This window comes from Danio rerio, chromosome 18 (assembly GCF_049306965.1).
Source record: "Danio rerio strain Tuebingen ecotype United States chromosome 18, GRCz12tu, whole genome shotgun sequence".
Taxonomy (NCBI): domain Eukaryota; kingdom Metazoa; phylum Chordata; class Actinopteri; order Cypriniformes; family Danionidae; genus Danio; species Danio rerio.
The window spans coordinates 37,972,598-37,991,875 of NC_133193.1; the positions used below are offsets into that span (position 1 = coordinate 37,972,598).

Sequence of the window (19,278 nt, forward strand, 5' to 3'; positions counted from 1 at the left end):
TCTGGGTTCTGTGTTCCAAAGTGTGTCCCTTCATTTAACACCACAGCATGACACTTTCTTATGCAATGCCAATGCCAATGGAGTACTTAAATGTTGAGCACATTCAGCTAAAGTTTTCAGTCTTACTCTATACAGAGTGAGGGGCTGTTTCCATGACAACATTTTCAGCCAAAATCATTAAACATTTTTGTTTAACTGTTCATTTACACGGACTGTTCATTTACATGGAAACATAATTTTTAAGACTGAAAACTATATATATATATATATATATATATATATATATATATATATATATATATATATATATATATATATATACTGTATTATATTAAAAATTATGCCATTGCATGGTCATGTAAACTTAAAATAAAATAAAAAAATAAAATAAAAAATCTTTGACAATAATGACATTATGCTTGTGCATATTACATGGTTAGGGGAGTGCAAAAACAAACAACGCTACTAATGTTTGTTGTTGTGTAAACGTAGTCTGACAATTCTGGAACTTTTCACAATGTTATATATTGCTTCTCATGAACCTTATTTATTTATTTATTTATTTATTGACAATTCTCTGCTCTCAAAGACTGAGATGCTCATGTTGGTGTTCTTTTAACAGGGGCTCACACATTTCAGGATTCTTTACTGCTAGTATCTAAAAAACAGAGATCTTGTACTTCTGGAAATTTAACTTTTAAATTTTGCAGTTCTGAAACCATGGTAGCACTGCAATATGTTCCTATTGGTTTATGTAGTGGTTCAACATCTAATACTTACTAATACATTACTAATACTAATACAGTTTCAGTCTTATGCTGTTAAGTGTAAAGAACATAGGTCTAAATAACAATAAATACTAAAGGGAAAATAACCATTTAAATTACTTTTGCAGAATAAACTAGATTGTTAAGATTTCGTCAATATGAGAGGAGGCATAGGATTACATTCTTTAGTTATGTGCCACTTAAGCTATCACATAACACATGTTTACATAGTCCTCAAGACATAAAAATAATACTTTAATAGTAAAAGTTCGCGTGAACTTTTGTTATCTGTTATTGTTTTGTGATAGTTGAGCCTATTGTTTGTCCAGATTAGTTAAACTGCCTGCCATTCTTCAGAAAAATTATCCCACTCTTGCAAATAAGTCAGTTTACAGTGTTATCTGTGTAAGCTGAGAAAATATGATATATATTTCCTTCTATGCTAATGAAGGACTACTGAGACATTCCAAGCATGGGAGGGGTCCTCCTGGTGAGGCAGAGTTCCTCACAGCTCCGATACACATCTCTGCCATTTGCTTACAGTAACCATGTGCTCTTCACCATACAATTCATCTGCTTGTGTTCTTCCTTCAGATAACTTTGTCATGTTTGGTGTCATTTGACAGTTTATGACTTCAGTGTTGTAATGATGAAATCAACAGAGACATTAATTAATTGTATTTCAATCTACAATATATTTACTATTGTTGGGTCATGGCCTGAGGAGAGTATGTTAATGAACTTCTCCCCCACTTCATCTCTTCAACTTTGTTCTCATGTTCAGCTGGTTTTGGGGGTTGGTTTTCACTCATGTTTGACAATGCTTTGCTCAGGGTATAAGAAAGAAAGGTAACTGTTGATCTGGGAGAATGGCTTTTACTCTGCATCTCCCGCACACTGGTGCGTAGCCTCATATGCTAACAAAGGCAGTTTCACTGTCTTTGTTGCTCAGCAGTGCATACGTTACAGCTAATTTCTTTATACAGTATGTTAGTTTGTTTCATTCTAATGTCTGTATATTTAAACATGTAACTTAATAAACAACTTTGCCTGCTTTAAGACGTAGAGATTCTTTCTCTTTATCAATGATGATAACAACTTTAATGGAGTAAGATTAATTACAATGGAGTCAGATAAATAATGGATTTAAACACGCCATCCTTCAGCTGCTTCCTGTTTCCGATTATTGGTTCAGAATAGCAGCGTAAGTTTCAAGCCTTACAATTTGGCGAACCCGACGCGATATAATTTTGGCGAGTTTTAATCTTATCTAATCTTGCTTATCCTGGAAATGGATTATTTTACTCTTGGACACACGATGGTCATCAGAATAAGAACTCTTCTGAATGGCTTAAAGCTGAACTTCTAACCACAGAGTGGGTAAGTCTGTTTTCATTGCTTCATGGCTTAGTAGGGAAAGTCTCCATTTGCATGAATTGTATGAAACAGGAATTAGAAGTAACAGAATAATCCAAGTAATCATCTCACTGTGAAATCCAAGTAAATGTCCTCCAAAATGGAGTGGAATACTTATAACGAATATGATCTGTTTACATTATGGACTGAAAATGTTGAGCCTGTACTGTATAAACTCACTAGAAAAGGCCTTGATTTGGACTCTACTAGTGAGGACATTTCCATATGGTGGAAAACAGTGGGCATCAAACAAAAGAAATGTAAACACAAAGAAATCATTGAGGCTTTAAATTACCTGAATGCCTCTATCATACGCAATAACCTAAAAAAGGTGTTTGCAAATTTAAAGGAGAAAACTGAACAATTGGTCACAGCAGATTCTGAAGCACAAAAGTCACAGGAAAAAATTGAACACCTCCAATCACAGCTAGACAAACTACTAGAGGATCAATTAGCATTGGCTAAAAGATGTGAGAAATACATGGACATAATTGAAGATTTGAAAAACAATTTGATTGTGCAAAAACTAATGCCTGTCAGAAACACAAAAGCTAACAAGCTTATGACTTCAGAATCGGAGAAAGCTGGTGATATATCTCTGCAAAAGGTGCCTGTTTCAGCTTTAAAGGTTATGAAACACCCAAACGGCACAGAGACAAACATTCAACGTGCTTTAACAGTTCATGAATGTAACTCGTTTAAAGCAGAGATTGGACCATTCCCTCTTAAAGGGCCCTTCCAACCATGGTGGAGGCGAGTTGTTAGGCACAAATATGCATTTCAACTCGAACCAAAAGACATTTGGCAAATTGTTTTAACCTCAATTCCAAATGGTCTAATCTATAAGGCCCCACAAGTCTTAATTGAAGGCACAATTATACAGCCAATACACCCCAATGAGTCTGAGAGTGAGATCTTGAACAGACTAAAACTCTGCCTTTGTGACCTGCGTGGTAAAAGCCCTGCTGAATGGGAGTTGATTTACAACCGGAAACAGAATATTGCAGAATCGTTTGAAACATATGCAGAAAATTAGTTTGAACTTTTTGAAGAATATTCTGGCATAGATGATGTTACACGCAACAATCCAATTCTTTTGGGATTACTGGTTGAACATGCAGGGCCCCACGTTCAGAAAGCGCTCATGGCTGGTGCTAGTCCTCCAAAAAACACATTTGAAGACATTGTGAACTGGGGAACAAAGGTCGAGTCACGCAGACAAATGCATAGTGAATTAGCAGCATCAGGGTGTCATGAAGATGTTAAAGCTATTAGACAATCTAGCAAAATACCTTGCAAGAAACAAGATCGATTCTGTTGTTCCTGTTTAAAAATGGGCCACACTGAACAAAAGTGTTGGTCTCTGAACAGAGGCAGACCTCCGCCCTATTTCCTGAGACGTAGACAGTCTCAATCTAAGGACACAGAACAACACTCTAGAAGCAGCCAAAATTCAACTTAAAGTAAAACGATTACCGAGTTGACAAATATGGCTATGCAAGGTCTCCAGCTATTAGCGTCATTTGCTAGTGGGCTAACAGCTCAATAGAAATAACCTAATAATATTACACCCTGACTGCACTGATCCTTTTTGCATTTTCAAACCTGAGATTGTGTTAAACATGCAGCCTTCCTCATAAACACACAATAGTTGTTTGTACTACTACATGTATACATAGACTACTAGAATTGTTAAACAATATCTAGTGAACTGTGTTAATGTTGGATTTGATTGTCTCCTATAAGTGGACTGCTCTGCTATTTTCCATATAGCTGCAGCCGAACCATAAAACAGGAGCACAAAACTTGCCACCTGGCTACAGTGTTATTCGCAATTGCATTAATATAAAAATGCTTTCCTTTCAGCAGGATTCAGTATCAATGCACTTGTCCTTTTTACCATGCTCTAATAACAAACCAAGGTGTGGATCTTTGAGCCTGATCACAACCCAATCTTACATTTCAAGGGCTTCCTGTTAAAACAACAGGACCAAATTTGCATCACAATTGTCAATAGTAACTTTTGTTACCTTTGGTCGGAGCATGGTCACACCAACACATTCACACAGTTAAATACAATCACATAAACAATTCCATTTGTCTCTCTACACATAGTCAACTTAAACTCTTCTTTTTAACTAAAATATTTTCATATTGGAAAGCCCTACATCAGCGGTGTGCTTTCCAATAAGGAAAATTTCCATTTACTTTTTGTTCACCTAAACCATTTTGCTTTTTACCTTTTTGAATCTTTTTATGCTTACAGCAATTTTTGTTTTTAAAAACTGAATGGACTTTCATGATATTAACCTTTTTTGATCACTTTTTATTTTTACAGTTAAGTCATCACCAAGTCAATTTTTTGAAATTTCTGAATTTGATCACATTAATTATATTATACTCTTACTATAAAAGCAAGTCCTGAAATCAACCAAACTTTTGATAAAGACAAATATTTTGAGAAACATTAACGGTGTCTTTTATGTTTTTTAGATGATGCTCCTACTATCAGAGAGGGGTTTGAATTCATTACTGGTGGACTTTTTCAAAGACACGTAAATTTTTCCAGAAACATTAAAAGTCCCATTTTTGTTTTTACACCATATTCATTTATATTGTTGGTGCTCCTACTATCAGAGAGGGGTTTGGAATCAACATATATTACAATATTTTTTTATCATTCCAGGGGTCTCATTTATTTGTCTTGTTCTTCAAAACTTTTTTCACTTACTCTTAAATCCTGTATATCAAAGCATATACTTTATCTTTTTAACATAAACCGATTTAATTTGGCCACTTCACAATCAACCAAATTGTTTTTATTTTATTTTTATTTGCTTTCTTTCTAAACACCAGAAAGATTATAATCCCTATCATGTTGTTACTTTCCCTACATTATATTCTGAGCAAACATTACATTATATGTCATTTATTTTGTCTTCGGACATTGAGTTTTCATTTGAAATGCTGATATTTGAACTACTACATGCTTATATTGCCATATAACCTCTATGACAAATGCCAGTTTTGCCAGATATGTTTTTTCTTCTCATTGCCATGGTTATTCTTTTGCTGTTCTGTCACCAGTTATACATCGTCAATGAATGCCTCTTTCAGTTTTCATGGGTTGCTCTCCTTTGCAAATCATTTTCTGTGCATGAAGGTAAAGGCAGCTTCAGTGTGGAACACAAACACTGGAGAATTGACGACGCCCTCCACAAGATATACTAAATCCCACCGATATCAGAGTTTACTTGGCTTGCTAAGCCAGAGACGGACATACATCTTGTGAAATGGACATTAGGATCCAGACAAGACATCCTGACAAGTGTCCCCATGTGATCATCTGACTATGCTTACACCTGACAGGAAAAGGTGTTCTGTGTGCATATCTTCTGAGCGTCGTTGACAATGATCATCATCAGTCTGCACTACTCTGCCAAAGAAGACACTGGATTACTCTACTCAGCTTTAATTTGAGGTCACATGTGGACCTTTTATAATTTCTGAGGTCCAATGAACCTGAGAGGGGTTTGTAAGCTGAGAAAATATGATATATATTTCCTTCTATGTGTGACCAGATGACTTTTGTCAGTGTTAATGATTCAGCAGAGGGTAAATGAAGTGACTTACAATTAGAAGGACAATTATCTTTTATTCCACAAGTTGTAATATACATATTGTCTCCATCTTTATTGCAAATAAGGAGGAAAAAAAGTAAATAAACTAAATAAAAGAAAAGAAAAAAACAAACCACTAATGGCCACCGGTTACCCAGAAAGTGAGGACAGATGAGGTACCCAAGCAGCAGTGTTTTCACCACACTCAGCTCACAGCAATCACACTGCAACCTAAAAAACACAAAAATCAACAGTGACCAAATCACCACACAATCCCAACCACCTTTTCTCCACCGCCATCCACACAGTGCAGGGAACCCAGTGGCCACTGATGGTAAAGCAAATCCAAAACAGAACCTACAAAAGAAAGAAAAGTTTAACAAAGGAAAATACAAATTGTTGTCAACCTAGCAACATAATAAACAACCCAAATTCGCATGCAACAAAAGTCAACAACAAAGATTCAATAACAAAAATATTATTGTAAGTCTAAAGTAAACGGCAACCGTGCATCCCTAAAAAGGGGAAACACAGTTTATTACAACACAGAAACTCAGAATATAAAGAAATCAAACACAATAAAACATCCTATAAATAAAACATGCATTAAGAGATAAAAACCCTTCTTTGTTTTAAACAATACCTCTAAGATCCTTAATTTCCCATGCTGACACTCAGGCAACAATCAGCAAACAATGATCCCGTAATAGCACTAGAAATAAAAAGGATAATATCATTAAAGCACAATACTAAAAACGGTTTATTAAAATTATAAAACAACTACCTCTTTAAATAAGTTCGCAATGAAGATCTGGCAGCATTAAATGTTGTTTGCTCATCAGCTACCCCTCATGTGAAGTGTTGACTCTATAAATGTCAGTTTATGCATGCGTTAAAAAAAAAGGAAACTCCGCGAGAAAGAGAGAGAGACCGCACATCACACAAATAAACTTGCTACCTACCGGCCTTTACGTGCCGCGACCAGAATGCAACAACGACAGCAAAATGGCAAACAAACCTTTACTCACTTATATGGCGCTGAGCAATCTACAACCTGTTGTTAATTTATGCCGCAATCAGGAAATAAAGTGTCCGCACATAAACAACAACACTTCCTTGCATGGCGCTAAGCCTGCTGGGACTTGTAGTGCCCAGACATGGTCTCATTACAATCTACCCCCCAAAATTTAAATCGACGTCTCGTCGATTAACTTAAACCACTACAACCATGGGCGAAACAAACCATTTAGGACATTGCTGGACAGCCCCGTTACTGGAAGAGCAACATGGCTATGCAACTCAGCTTCACTGACATGTACAGGCCGAGGAAGATGGTATGGGTTTGAATGCTGTCCAGCTCTTGCTCTTCTCGTACGCCTTACAACCGCTCCTTCCGGCCGTGGAGCAGACTGGTCCTCCACATCAACCACTACAGGTAAAGATGGACTAATATCTTCTATTATTTGTGTTCTAGGTTGCGGATTAACTTTTTCTTGAGATAACACACCCCCAGGCCCCAGGGACATCATTACAATATCTCCCTCTTCATCAGTGAAGTTTTCTTGATAGTCTGCCTGATCTAAAAGGCCAAAATCATTTGGGGGGGTATAGGCTGGACGCAGTTCAGAACGATGGAGGTTTCTAATATTGCCACCTTCTACAGGAACAATAGCATACACAGCTCCAAGTTCATCAAGGCACCGCACTACTTTGTAAGGGGTTGAATCCCAAGCATCTTGAATCTTGTTCCTGCCTTTTATGTTGTGAGCTCTTCGATACACAAGCTTGCCTTCTTTTAGCTTCTCATGTCGCACAAGCTGGTCATTTGTTCGAGCACGATGTTCTGTGGCACACTGAAGACGAGCTCGGGCATTGTTGAATATTCTTTCCAAGTTGTCCTTATGGTACACCATCCAGTCTACGTCACTCTGGAAACCATTATCCAATCCCAACAGAAAATCGACTGGCAAATGTGGCTCCTGCCCAAACATAAGGACATGAGGAGAGTACCCAGTAGATTGATGCTCTGTGGTATTGTACGCAAAGACTACCTGAGCAAGATGGTCTGGCCAGCGACACTTTTCCTTTGGTGGCAATGTACGAAGCAAATCATGCATGGTTCTATTAAACCTTTCGCATTGCCCATTTCCTTGTGGTCGGTAAGGTGTGGTGCGAGTCTTTGAAATGCCATATAGTTTGCATAACTCGTAGATCAACTTGCTTTCAAAGCACCTTCCTTGATCGGAATGGATTTGTCGTGGTACTCCAAACAAGTAGAACCAACGCTCCACTAAAACACGTGCCACTGTTACTGCAGTTTGATCTTTAGTTGGGATAGCTTGTGAGAACTTTGAAAACACATCAGTCATAACCAGTACATTTTCAAGCCCATTTGATGCAGGTTCCAGTAATGTGAAGTCAATAGCCAGGATGTCCAATGGTCTCTCGGCCATCAGGTGCCCCATGAAACTTCGCACTCTTGGTCGTACCACTTTAGCCAGAGTGCAACGCTGACATCTCTTGCACCATTCCTCAATAAACTTAAACATACCTGGCCAATAACAACGAGTTCTCACTAAACTTGCGGTCCGCTCAATGCCTTGATGCCCATGATCATCATGTAGACTGGCCAAGACTCTTTCCCTGAGTACAGATGGTAATACAACCTGGCGGATTTCTCGATGTTCCTCTTGAGGATGAAACTTTCGGTACAACACTCCCTCCATCTTCACCAGCTTCCCCCACTGCCGCACGAGTTCCAGCACCTCTGATGACTCCATTGCTCTCTCTTGTGCATCAGGGGTCTTTTGGCGATTCCAATAAACAAGAAAACGCCCAATCGCAGGATCCGCTTCCTGTAACGCACCAAGATCTTCCCTAGGCTGTTCTGGAAAGACAGACATGGTTTCACTGGCAACTGTGTGACAACTGTTGGGACCATACTGATGTAACTCCTTTGGCACTGGAGTCGTTAAAGCAAGTTCAACCACAGATGGAGTTTTTCTAGAAAGAGCAACAGCATTAACATTTGAACGTCCAGGCTTGTATTTTATTTCCAGATCGAAATCTGCCAGTTGATTAGCCCAACGCTGTTCCAATGCTCCCAACTTTGCAGTCTGCAAGTGGCTAAGTGGATTATTATCAGTGTACACAAAGCACTTCTGGCCCAACAAGTACTCCCTGAACTTTTCTGTAACAGCCCATTTCAGGGCCAAAAACTCCAATTTCATAGAGCTGTAATTTTGCATGTTACGTTCAGGTGGTCGCAATCCACGGCTTGCAAAAGCCACTGGTCGATGTTTACCTCCATGTTCTTGAGACAACACAGCGCCCAGACCTTGGTGACTTGCATCAATGTCCAGAATAAAAGGCTTACTAAAATCAGCATAAGCCAGAACAGGAGTGTTAGTCAGAGCCATTTTAAGGGCTTGGAAAGCATGTTCACAAGAATCAGTCCAATTGGACCCCAGGTTAATCTTAGGTCGTTTACTCTTTTGCCCCCTAATCAGCTCCGCTACCAATGCATTCAAGGGTCCAGCCATTTTTGAAAAGTCCTTTACAAACCGTCGATAGTAGCTAGCAAAGCCAAGGAAAGATCTGAGTTCTTGAAGACTTTGTGGCTGATTCCACTTAGCTACGGCCAATATTTTCTCTGGATCTGTGCTAACCCCAGTGGAAGAGACCACATGCCCCAAATAACGTACTTCTGACCGGAAAAAGCAACATTTACTGAGTTTTATCTTAAGGTTTTGTTGTCTCAGCCTATCCAGCACCAGCCCCAGTCGTTGAATATGTTGCTTAATAGTTGTTGAGAAAACAATCACATCATCCAAGTAGAGCAGCAGCGACTGAAAACTCTGGTCCCCAAAAATTCACTCCATTAATCTTTGAAAAGTGCTCGGGGCATTGCACAGTCCAAATGGCATCCTGTTAAATTCAAACAGCCCAAATGGGGTACAAAAAGCAGTCTGGAATCGATCAGATTCCGCTACCGGTACCTGATTATATCCACTTGCCAGATCCAAAGTTGAAAACCACTTTGCTCCAGTCAATGCATCCAGCGACTCTTCTATCCTTGGCAAAGGGTAGGCATCCTTATGGGTTCTGGCATTCAGCTGGCGGTAGTCAATACACATCCTCAAAGAACCATCTTTCTTTTTCACCAATACAATTGGGGAGGCATATGGGCTACTGCTCTCCCTAATAATGTGGCTGTCCAACAACTGTCTAATGTGAGCCTTCACATCTTCAAACTGACTGGGGGGAATTCTACGATAGCGTTGGTGTACTGGTGTATCATCTACTAAGGGGATTTGATGGTCTATTAAATTTGTACATCCCAAATCGCCATCATGTTTTGAAAAGACGTCTGAATATTTCATTAACAATCTCTTAACTTCCTCCTCCTCAATCTTTGAAAGCCCAGACAGTTCTACGCCTTGCATATCAATGCTTGACTTCGATGTAACAGCATGGCACTGAACAACCACTACATTAGGGTCCTGTGACCCATCACCCTGAAAGAAAATGCCCTGAGATGAACTTATGATTTCAACATTAATCAAACTACCCAATCTAATTCTGGGGGGCAAATATAAAGGTTCTGTGCCGACATTAACTATAGGTACATGGACTATACCTTGTACACACTGCAGCATAGCAGATGAGATTAGCACTCCAACGGGTAACCCCCCGTTCTCTGGGTTTTGGGGTTCTAAAACCACTACTGTCCCACTGTGTATATTCTTTGGGCACAAAGCAGGCACTAACCTTATAGTTCCAGCTGGAATCTGAACAGGTTGGCAGGACTGCACTCTGGCATACCCAACAAAGCCAGGAACAGGGGCATCCTCCACCCTGTGACACTGGGATAGTCTCTCCAACCTTGTTCTGCCTGCCTAACCTGTGGAACTGAAAATAGTGCTGGGCCATGTTTTTCAAACAAATCATTATAACATTGTCCTATAATGTTCATGCCCAAGAGGCCAGGAGTAAATTCTTTCTTTTGATGAAAAAAAACATCAACTGGATCTTTCACAACCAAAATGCCCTGTCCTCGAAGGGTTTGTCCCAACACTTTCACGTCGGTTTCAAAATAACCCACATAGGGGATCTCAAGGCCATTAGCTGCTTTTAATTGAAGCCAGTTACATTTCTTAAGACCATTCACCCCTAATTGATGGAAATGTTTCTCAAAAAATGACTCTGTTATCGTAGTTACCATGGATCCTGTATCCAACAAACAAGAAATATCTACTCCCATCCCAATCTGTGCATTTACAAGAGGGCATTTGCCCACGAGTCGCTGTAAAATAGTAGGGCAAACGGGTGACTTTGAAGCTTCCCTAGTCCCTTCAACAATCTGGCTTAAAATTGCAGTAGGGGCTACAGTATCGGATTCCCCAACTGAAATCTCATTTACATTTGCCTGAGGTGATCCGGAGTTTGACTCTGTAGGCCAAGGTGAACGACAAAATCTGGCAATGTGCCCCATTTTGTTACAACGTAGGCATCGCCGCAATGTATTTTGCCTTGGTAAAGCAACAGCAGGGGGATCATTCTTTGTAGGCATAAGTCTATCAAGACGCTGGGTAAGATCATTTAATTGTGCTTGTTGCTGTCTCAACATTTCTTTCATTTCTTTTAACTCTGTTGATTCCTGGAATCTAACCTTAGGTTCCTGGTCAACTACCCTGGTTTGAGTGGCATTACACCATGGCTGGGAATATGAAAGAGTTGCTTCCCCGCTCCCCTCTTCTACCCATCTAAGAGCCTCACGTCGAACCTCGAGCAACGTAAGAGAAGGCTTCTCCCTCACAAGTCGTTTCAACTCACATTTTAGCGTTACATCTTGGACATATTCAACAAACTGATCGCGAAGCACTCTATCGGAATTGGGAACACTACCTGGATTACTATTAAGAATCAAGTCCATCAATGACATTAAAGCATGAGAAAATTCAGTCAATGATTCACCTTCTTTCTGTTTTCGCTCATAAAACCTCTGCTGTAATTGTACAAATGTCTGTTTTCCCACATACAAATCTTTTAAAACTTCAAAAACAGACTCTGGAGTTTGTCTAGTAACAGGTGGATGAAGTTTTACCTCCATTCTAGCTTCTCCCCCAAGATGATCCAACAGAAAGACCACCTTTTCTTTATCAGCCCAACCTCTACCCTCAATACACACCTTAGCCTCGTCAATCCAGTCCTCAATACTCAAGTTAGAGTCCATGTTCCCATAAAAACGTGGGCACTTCCTCTCTCGGGGCACATAAAGCATTCTGTTAAAAGACACTGAAGATGGGTCATTAGAAACAGAAGGGTGAGGTTGGCTAGGGGCATCACTGCTAGATGGGGGACGCAGTCTCATCAACTCCTCATTCTGTGCTTGTAAGCTTTGAACCCGCTCCCTCAAGTCCATTAGTTCTTGCTCCATATCTGTTGGTGAATTCTGGAAGACAGTTCAATCAGCACAATGACATCCAGGGTCCACAAAGCAGAGTCTGCGAAATCCTTTATGCACGGTCACCGTTTACTTACACTGAACTTATGCAAAAAAACATTTAAAGTTGCACAATCGATAGAGTAAGACACTTCACAACAGCCTCTGCTAAATTAAATCAATTTTAAATAAGTCCTGCCGACTACGCCAATTGTGACCAGATGACTTTTGTCAGTGTTAATGATTCAGCAGAGGGTAAATGAAGTGACTTACAATTAGAAGGACAATTATCTTTTATTCCACAAGTTGTAATATACAAATTGTCTCCATCTTTATTGCAAATAAGGAGGAAAAAAAAAGTAAATAAACTAAATAAAAGAAAAGAAAAAAACAAACCACTAATGGCCACCGGTTACCCAGAAAGTGAGGACAGATGAGGTACCCAAGCAGCAGTGTTTTCACCACACTCAGCTCACAGCAATCACACTGCAACCTAAAAAACACAAAAATCAACAGTGACCAAATCACCACACAATCCCAACCACCTTTTCTCCACCGCCATCCACACAGTGCAGGGAACCCAGTGGCCACTGATGGTAAAGCAAATCCAAAACAGAACCTACAAAAGAAAGAAAAGTTTAACAAAGGAAAATACAAATTGTTGTCAACCTAGCAACATAATAAACAACCCAAATTCGCATACAACAAAAGTCAACAACAAAGATTCAATAACAAAAATATTATTGTAAGTCTAAAGTAAACGGCAACCGTGCATCCCTAAAAAGGGGAAACACAGTTTATTACAACACAGAAACTCAGAATATAAAGAAATCAAACACAATAAAACATCCTATAAATAAAACATGCATTAAGAGATAAAAACCCTTCTTTGTTTTAAACAATACCTCTAAGATCCTTAATTTCCCATGCTGACACTCAGGCAACAATCAGCAAACAATGATCCCGTAATAGCACTAGAAATAAAAAGGATAATATCATTAAAGCACAATACTAAAAACGGTTTATTAAAATTATAAAACAACTACCTCTTTAAATAAGTTCGCAATGAAGATCTGGCAGCATTAAATGTTGTTTGCTCATCAGCTACCCCTCACGTGAAGTGTTGACTCTATAAATGTCAGTTTATGCATGCGTTAAAAAAAAAGGAAACTCTGCGAGAAAGAGAGAGAGACCGCACATCACACAAATAAACTTGCTACCTACCGGCCTTTACGTGCCGCGACCAGAATGCAACAACGACAGCAAAATGGCAAACAAACCTTGACTCACTTATATAGCGCTGAGCAATCTACAACCTGTTGTTAATTTACGCCGCAATCAGGAAATAAAGTGTCCGCACATAAACAACAACACTTCCTTGCATGGCGCTAAGCCTGCTGGGACTTGTAGTGCCCAGACATGGTCTCATTACATATGCTAATGAAGGACTACTGAGACATTCCAAGCATGGGAGGGGTCCTCCTGGTGAGGCAGAGTTCCTCACAGCTCCGATACACATCTCTGCCATTTGCTTACAGTAACCATGTGCTCTTCACCATACAATTCATCTGCTTGTGTTCTTCCTTCAGATAACTTTGTCATGTTTGGTGTCATTTGACAGTTTATGACTTCAGTGTTGTAGTGATGAAATCAACAGAGACATTAATTAATTGTATTTCAATCTACAATATATTTACTATTGTTGGGTCATGGCCTGAGGAGAGTATGTTAATGAACTTCTCCCCCACTTCATCTCTTCAACTTTGTTCTCATGTTCAGCTGGTTTTGGGGGTTGGTTTTCACTCATGTTTGACAATGCTTTGCTCAGGGTATAAGAAAGAAAGGTAACTGTTGATCTGGGAGAATGGCTTTTACTCTGCATCTCCCGCACACTGGTGCGTAGCCTCATATGCTAACAAAGGCAGTTTCACTGTCTTTGTTGCTCAGCAGTGCATACGTTACAGCTAATTTCTTTATACAGTATGTTAGTTTGTTTCATTCTAATGTCTGTATATTTAAACATGTAACTTAATAAACAACTTTGCCTGCTTTAAGACGTAGAGATTCTTTCTCTTTATCAATGATGATAACAACTTTAATGGAGTCAGATTAATTACAATGGAGTCAGATAAATAATGGATTTAAACACGCCATCCTTCAGCTGCTTCCTGTTTCCGATTATTGGTTCAGAATAGCAGCGTAAGTTTCAAGCCTTACATCTGTATATGTTACCACTTTCCAACAGTGACTGTGTGATTTTGACATAATCAAAGACTTTTACTTTTAAATCTTTTAACATAAAGCACAATTGAGGGACTGAAACATAACATGTAATAATAAGTTTTTATTAATCTGGCAACACCCATTATTCCATGATTGAAATCCAAAATCAACTGTGTTTGGCCCCCTTTTCATAGATGTGCATAACCTAGACATGTCTAGACACAAGATTTCTCACAGATATTTCATACGCAGCAAATTTCCCAATGGCTCTATAAGGTAGTGTTGGAAAAAGACTCTGTGTGTGTGTGTGTGTGTGTGTGTGTGTGTGTGTGTGTGTGTGTGTGTGTGTGTCCTGCTTACAAATGAATGTGCACTGCATGCCATGACAGAATGCTGGACATATTAGTCAAAGATCAAAGATACATTAAAATATCTATCATCTTTAAAAACCGCTAATAATTGACTAATAAAAAGCAGATTGATGCGTTTTTTCTGGTAGTCAAATTTACATTTGATTCAAGAATGGACAATGCTTTTATGGCTTTTATGCCCGATATGAATACATACTAGCCACTCCTACATATCAATTAGATGTGTCAGACTTCTGGTATATTCTTATCTGGGGCATGTACTGGGTTTGCCCAAAATGACACCAAATGGCTCCAGATTTTGGTGGAGACACATTTTATGTGTATTTTTAACATGTGAGCAAATTGTTTTGTGCGCAACTGGTCTAAGATGTTTTAATGCAACTCTATCAATGTTATGTCTGTCCTCATTGCTTTTATATGGATGTAGAGGTGGTGTGGGGTTGTACAGGTAGGGTATTATGGTGTTAGGGTGTCTGGATGCAAAGCACAAAGTTAGCCCTCGAAAAGTATGGCTGTGCTTAGTAATAATCTTTTCCTGGGAGAGTAATCTGTTGACGCAAATGTTTTTTGGTAAAGATGCTGCGGCAGGATTGTGTTATGGGGATTGCAAAGGGATTTAGAAGAGGTTGAATTGGGCCCCCTAACAGTAACTCAGGGGGCCTCCAAAAGTGGGCCCATTAAATCATCCTAAACCCACGCACCCTCCACTCACAATCCACATGCTCAAAACAGTCTAGAAGTATGGAATCCGATTGGTCCGTCCAGCTCTGAAACGTCCTAAGTGTGGGTGGTTCCCGTTCCAGTTTCTGACTGTTAGCAGGCAAGAGCGGAACAAAAGATTGATCTGATTTGCCAAACTGTGAGCAAGGGAGGAATTTGTAGCCGTCCCGGAATGGAGAGTTGCGATGGTCCAGAATACGATTACCACGCGTGTTTGTGGTGATGTGTTAATTGTATTTTGGAGTGATTTTTAGATTACCGTTGTTAAAGTCCCCTGTGACAATAAACTTTGCCTCCGGGTGTGCAGTTTCCTGCTCGCTTATCGTCCCATACAGTTCCCTGAATGCGAGCTCTGTGTTGGCTTGAGGGTGGATGTAGACAGCCGTAATGATAACAGCTGTGAACTCCCTAGGCAGCCAGTATGGCTGACACCGAAGCAAAAGATATTTCAGATCAGGAGAACAAAATTATCTAACTGGGTGTATGTTTCTCTCATCACACCATGAGTTTTTAATAAAGAGACACTGATGTAGCTTAATGACAAAAGCTTTAAACACAAGAATAAATAATATTTTTAACATGAAAAACAATTACTTTAAATTAAAATATTATTTTAAGACCTTTTATATTTATTTTAATCAAATAATTGCAGCCTTTGTTAACTCTTTTCAAACTAACTCGTATAACTTGTCATGTTCAGTATAAAGCAGCATCAGATAACGGTGGTCCCATGAGGTTAAATGGGTCATGATTTCAACTTATTCCTGGGAATAAGACCCTTCTAGCCAGCGAGTTTTGTTTGTTTGTGGGCGTGCACAAGTGCAGGCAGCTATCGTCATTGTTTGTATTAATGGTGCACACAGAAAAAGCTGGCATGATGTGCGCTCTGCCGGGAAAATTCGGATTCTATGGATATCTACTCGCTCTGTTGTGATGCAGGTTAGTCCCTTTATTAACAGAGGTTGCCACAGAACAAACCAGCAACTTATCCAGCATATGTTTTACACAGCTGATGCCCTTCCAGCTGCAACCCATCACTGGGGAACACTTTCTATACACTCTCAAATTCATACACTCTCTCTTATTCACACACATATACTATGGACAATTTAGCTTACCCAATTTACCTATAGTGCATTTAGACCTGTGACATGAGGAGAACATGCAAACTCCATAAAGAAATGCCAACTGACCCAGCCAAAGCTCAAACCAGCAACCTTCTCGCTGTGAGGCGATGCACTACCCACTATACACACACACACACACACATATATATATATATGATAACATGTAATAATATATACACACATGACATATATATAAAATATGTTACATAAGTATAACACAAAAAAAAAACCCATCAAAAAATAAATTCAAATCATGAAAAACTTTGATGTCCAGCTGTCTAAAAATGGTACTCTGGCAGACTATTTTGTCTTTATGTTTATAATTTGTAATTTCAGAGTTACTGTGAAATAGTTTAGGACAATCAAACGGTTGACATCAACACTCCATCTCCACCACAGTAGTAGCACTTACTGTAGTCTGCCAAATGTGTGTCTGTAGCTCTGTAACATCTGCTAGGTAATTTTAAACGAGACATGTATCTCCTGTGGCCTGCGGTAATGTTCCCTAGACACACATTGCTCATAGTACACCATCCCACACAGTGATTTTGCTGCCAAGACCCTGATTCAAGATTAGGATCTTGATGTCAAGGAGCAGCAGGGGAGCACAGAAACTCTATAGAAAATCATGTGGTAAAATACAATTTTATATTTTAAAACAAGGTGTGGAACAATGGAATTTAATGCAGTGCTTCTTGTACAGTCTGATACCTATGTTATATTGTATATCAATCTGGCAGTAAGATCTTTGATATTAAAAGAAAACAGATCTTAAAGGCAGCAATTTTGTAATGGCATGACAATTTACCAAAAGTTACTGAAAATCAAAATTCCTTGTGCATATACCTATTAATTATATATGTTGAGAACATGGCTGGGACTGCTCTCCTCTCTGGTAATTTGGCTTATAGCTTAGGGCTGGCACTTGAATAACTGTGGCTCAGAAAGTCTGTCAGGAAGCAGACTGGCTAAACCAACTGATAGCCCGCACAGTTAACAAATTAAAATTATTTGCAGCACATACAGCCAACTAGATATCATAACACAAATAGTATGTCTGCTTCTCAAATCTCTAAAAATAGAAAGAAAAAACACCCAAACTCTTTTAAATGTAACAATCTAATTCAGGTATATATACACTTGAAGTCAGAATTATTAGCCCCCCTTTGCATTTTTTTCTTTTTTTATAAATATATTTCCTAAATTATGTTTAACAGAGCAAGGAAATTTTCACAAAAAGTCTGATTTGTTTTAATTTAGCTAGAATAACAGCAGTTTTTTTAATTTTTAAAAGCCATATTCTTGTGGACGAAAATGTCAACCGTCTTTGGTCTACTCAGTATGGCAGGCTAGTGGCGGCCGACGAGCTGTCTTTCAGAAATTGTAAATATTTTAAGGCACTATTCTTATAAACAAACTGCATAGTTGCAATCTAAACAACTACATTGTCAGCAAAAAAAGCCACAAAATTACATTATGTTGTCCAACAGCAGTATTATTTGTTAAACTGTAGACTGTCCTCTGCTTCTTGCTGACTGCATGTGGGCGGAGTAATCCACAAAAGTGAAGGGTGAAGAGGCCTTTGTGTGCGGTTACTGGCAAAATACTACACGGCTATTAGGCAATCAAATTCAAGAACCAGACAGAACTGTCATATATATATATATTATATATTATAGCTGCATAATTAATCGTAACAAGATCGCAATCTTGATTCAACCCCCTAGACCAATGATTCTAAACAGGTGGGCAGTGGCCCACCAGTGGGCCTTACACCCTATTAAAACGGGGCTTCAGCGTCAACGCTTGACTGAAGGCGTGTCTGAAGTTTGGCTGTAAAGCGATCGTCATAGCAGCATCAGCCAATGAAATTAGAGCGGAACTCAGCAACAAAACATGGTATTTTGATACAAGATGGATTCCAACGTGGTTGCGCTTGCTATTGCAGGTTTGATTGTTGTGAATATTCAACGTAAGTGAAGTCATACTCTGCGATTTTGGGTGCATTAGATCATTAAAAAGTGACAACAACTGGGAGAGTATGGTCTTGTCCGGGAGCTGCGCCTGGATGCGATGCTGTTTGAGCAGTATTTCAGGATGTCCCCGGAAACCTTCGATGAGTTGCTGGGCAGAGTCGGACCACTGATCACAAAGGCAGATTCAGTGATGCGGTTAGCAATTGGGCCTGCCCAGCGACTCACTATCTGCCTACAGTAAGAATAACCTAATAACAAACTTATAAATAGATAGATAAATTCTGTATAAACTGTTATCGAACAAATTAGACTGATCATTGGTGAATAAAAGTTAAAGTAGATTATCTGGAGTGTGTGTATGTGTGTGTTTGTGTGTGTGTGTGTATATATATATATATATATATATATATATATATATATATATATATATATATATATATATGTTATATGTATGAATGTGTGTGTATGCATATCTGTTAGTGTATGTTTTATATTTATATGAATGTTTGTGTGTAAATGTGTAAAGATAACTATCATTATGATCACTGATAAATTAAACAACCACTCAACATTATTGAGTGGATAAATTACTTAGTCTATATTTTATATAATA

At 38.9% G+C, this 19,278-nt stretch overlaps 1 long non-coding RNA gene across 1 annotated transcript in view; it reads right to left on the reverse strand.

Annotated features, from left to right (window-relative positions):
• Positions 1-1,630: 1,630 nt before the first annotated feature.
• The window catches only part of LOC141378748 (uncharacterized), a 45,368-nt gene continuing 27,720 nt past the window's right edge, over positions 1,631-19,278 (reverse strand). The window contains exons 2-3 of the long non-coding RNA XR_012394045.1: positions 13,681-14,496; positions 1,631-5,750 (exon numbers count right to left, since the gene is read on the reverse strand). This is a non-coding gene — a long non-coding RNA (uncharacterized lncRNA). The remainder of the gene's footprint in view (positions 5,751-13,680; positions 14,497-19,278) is intronic.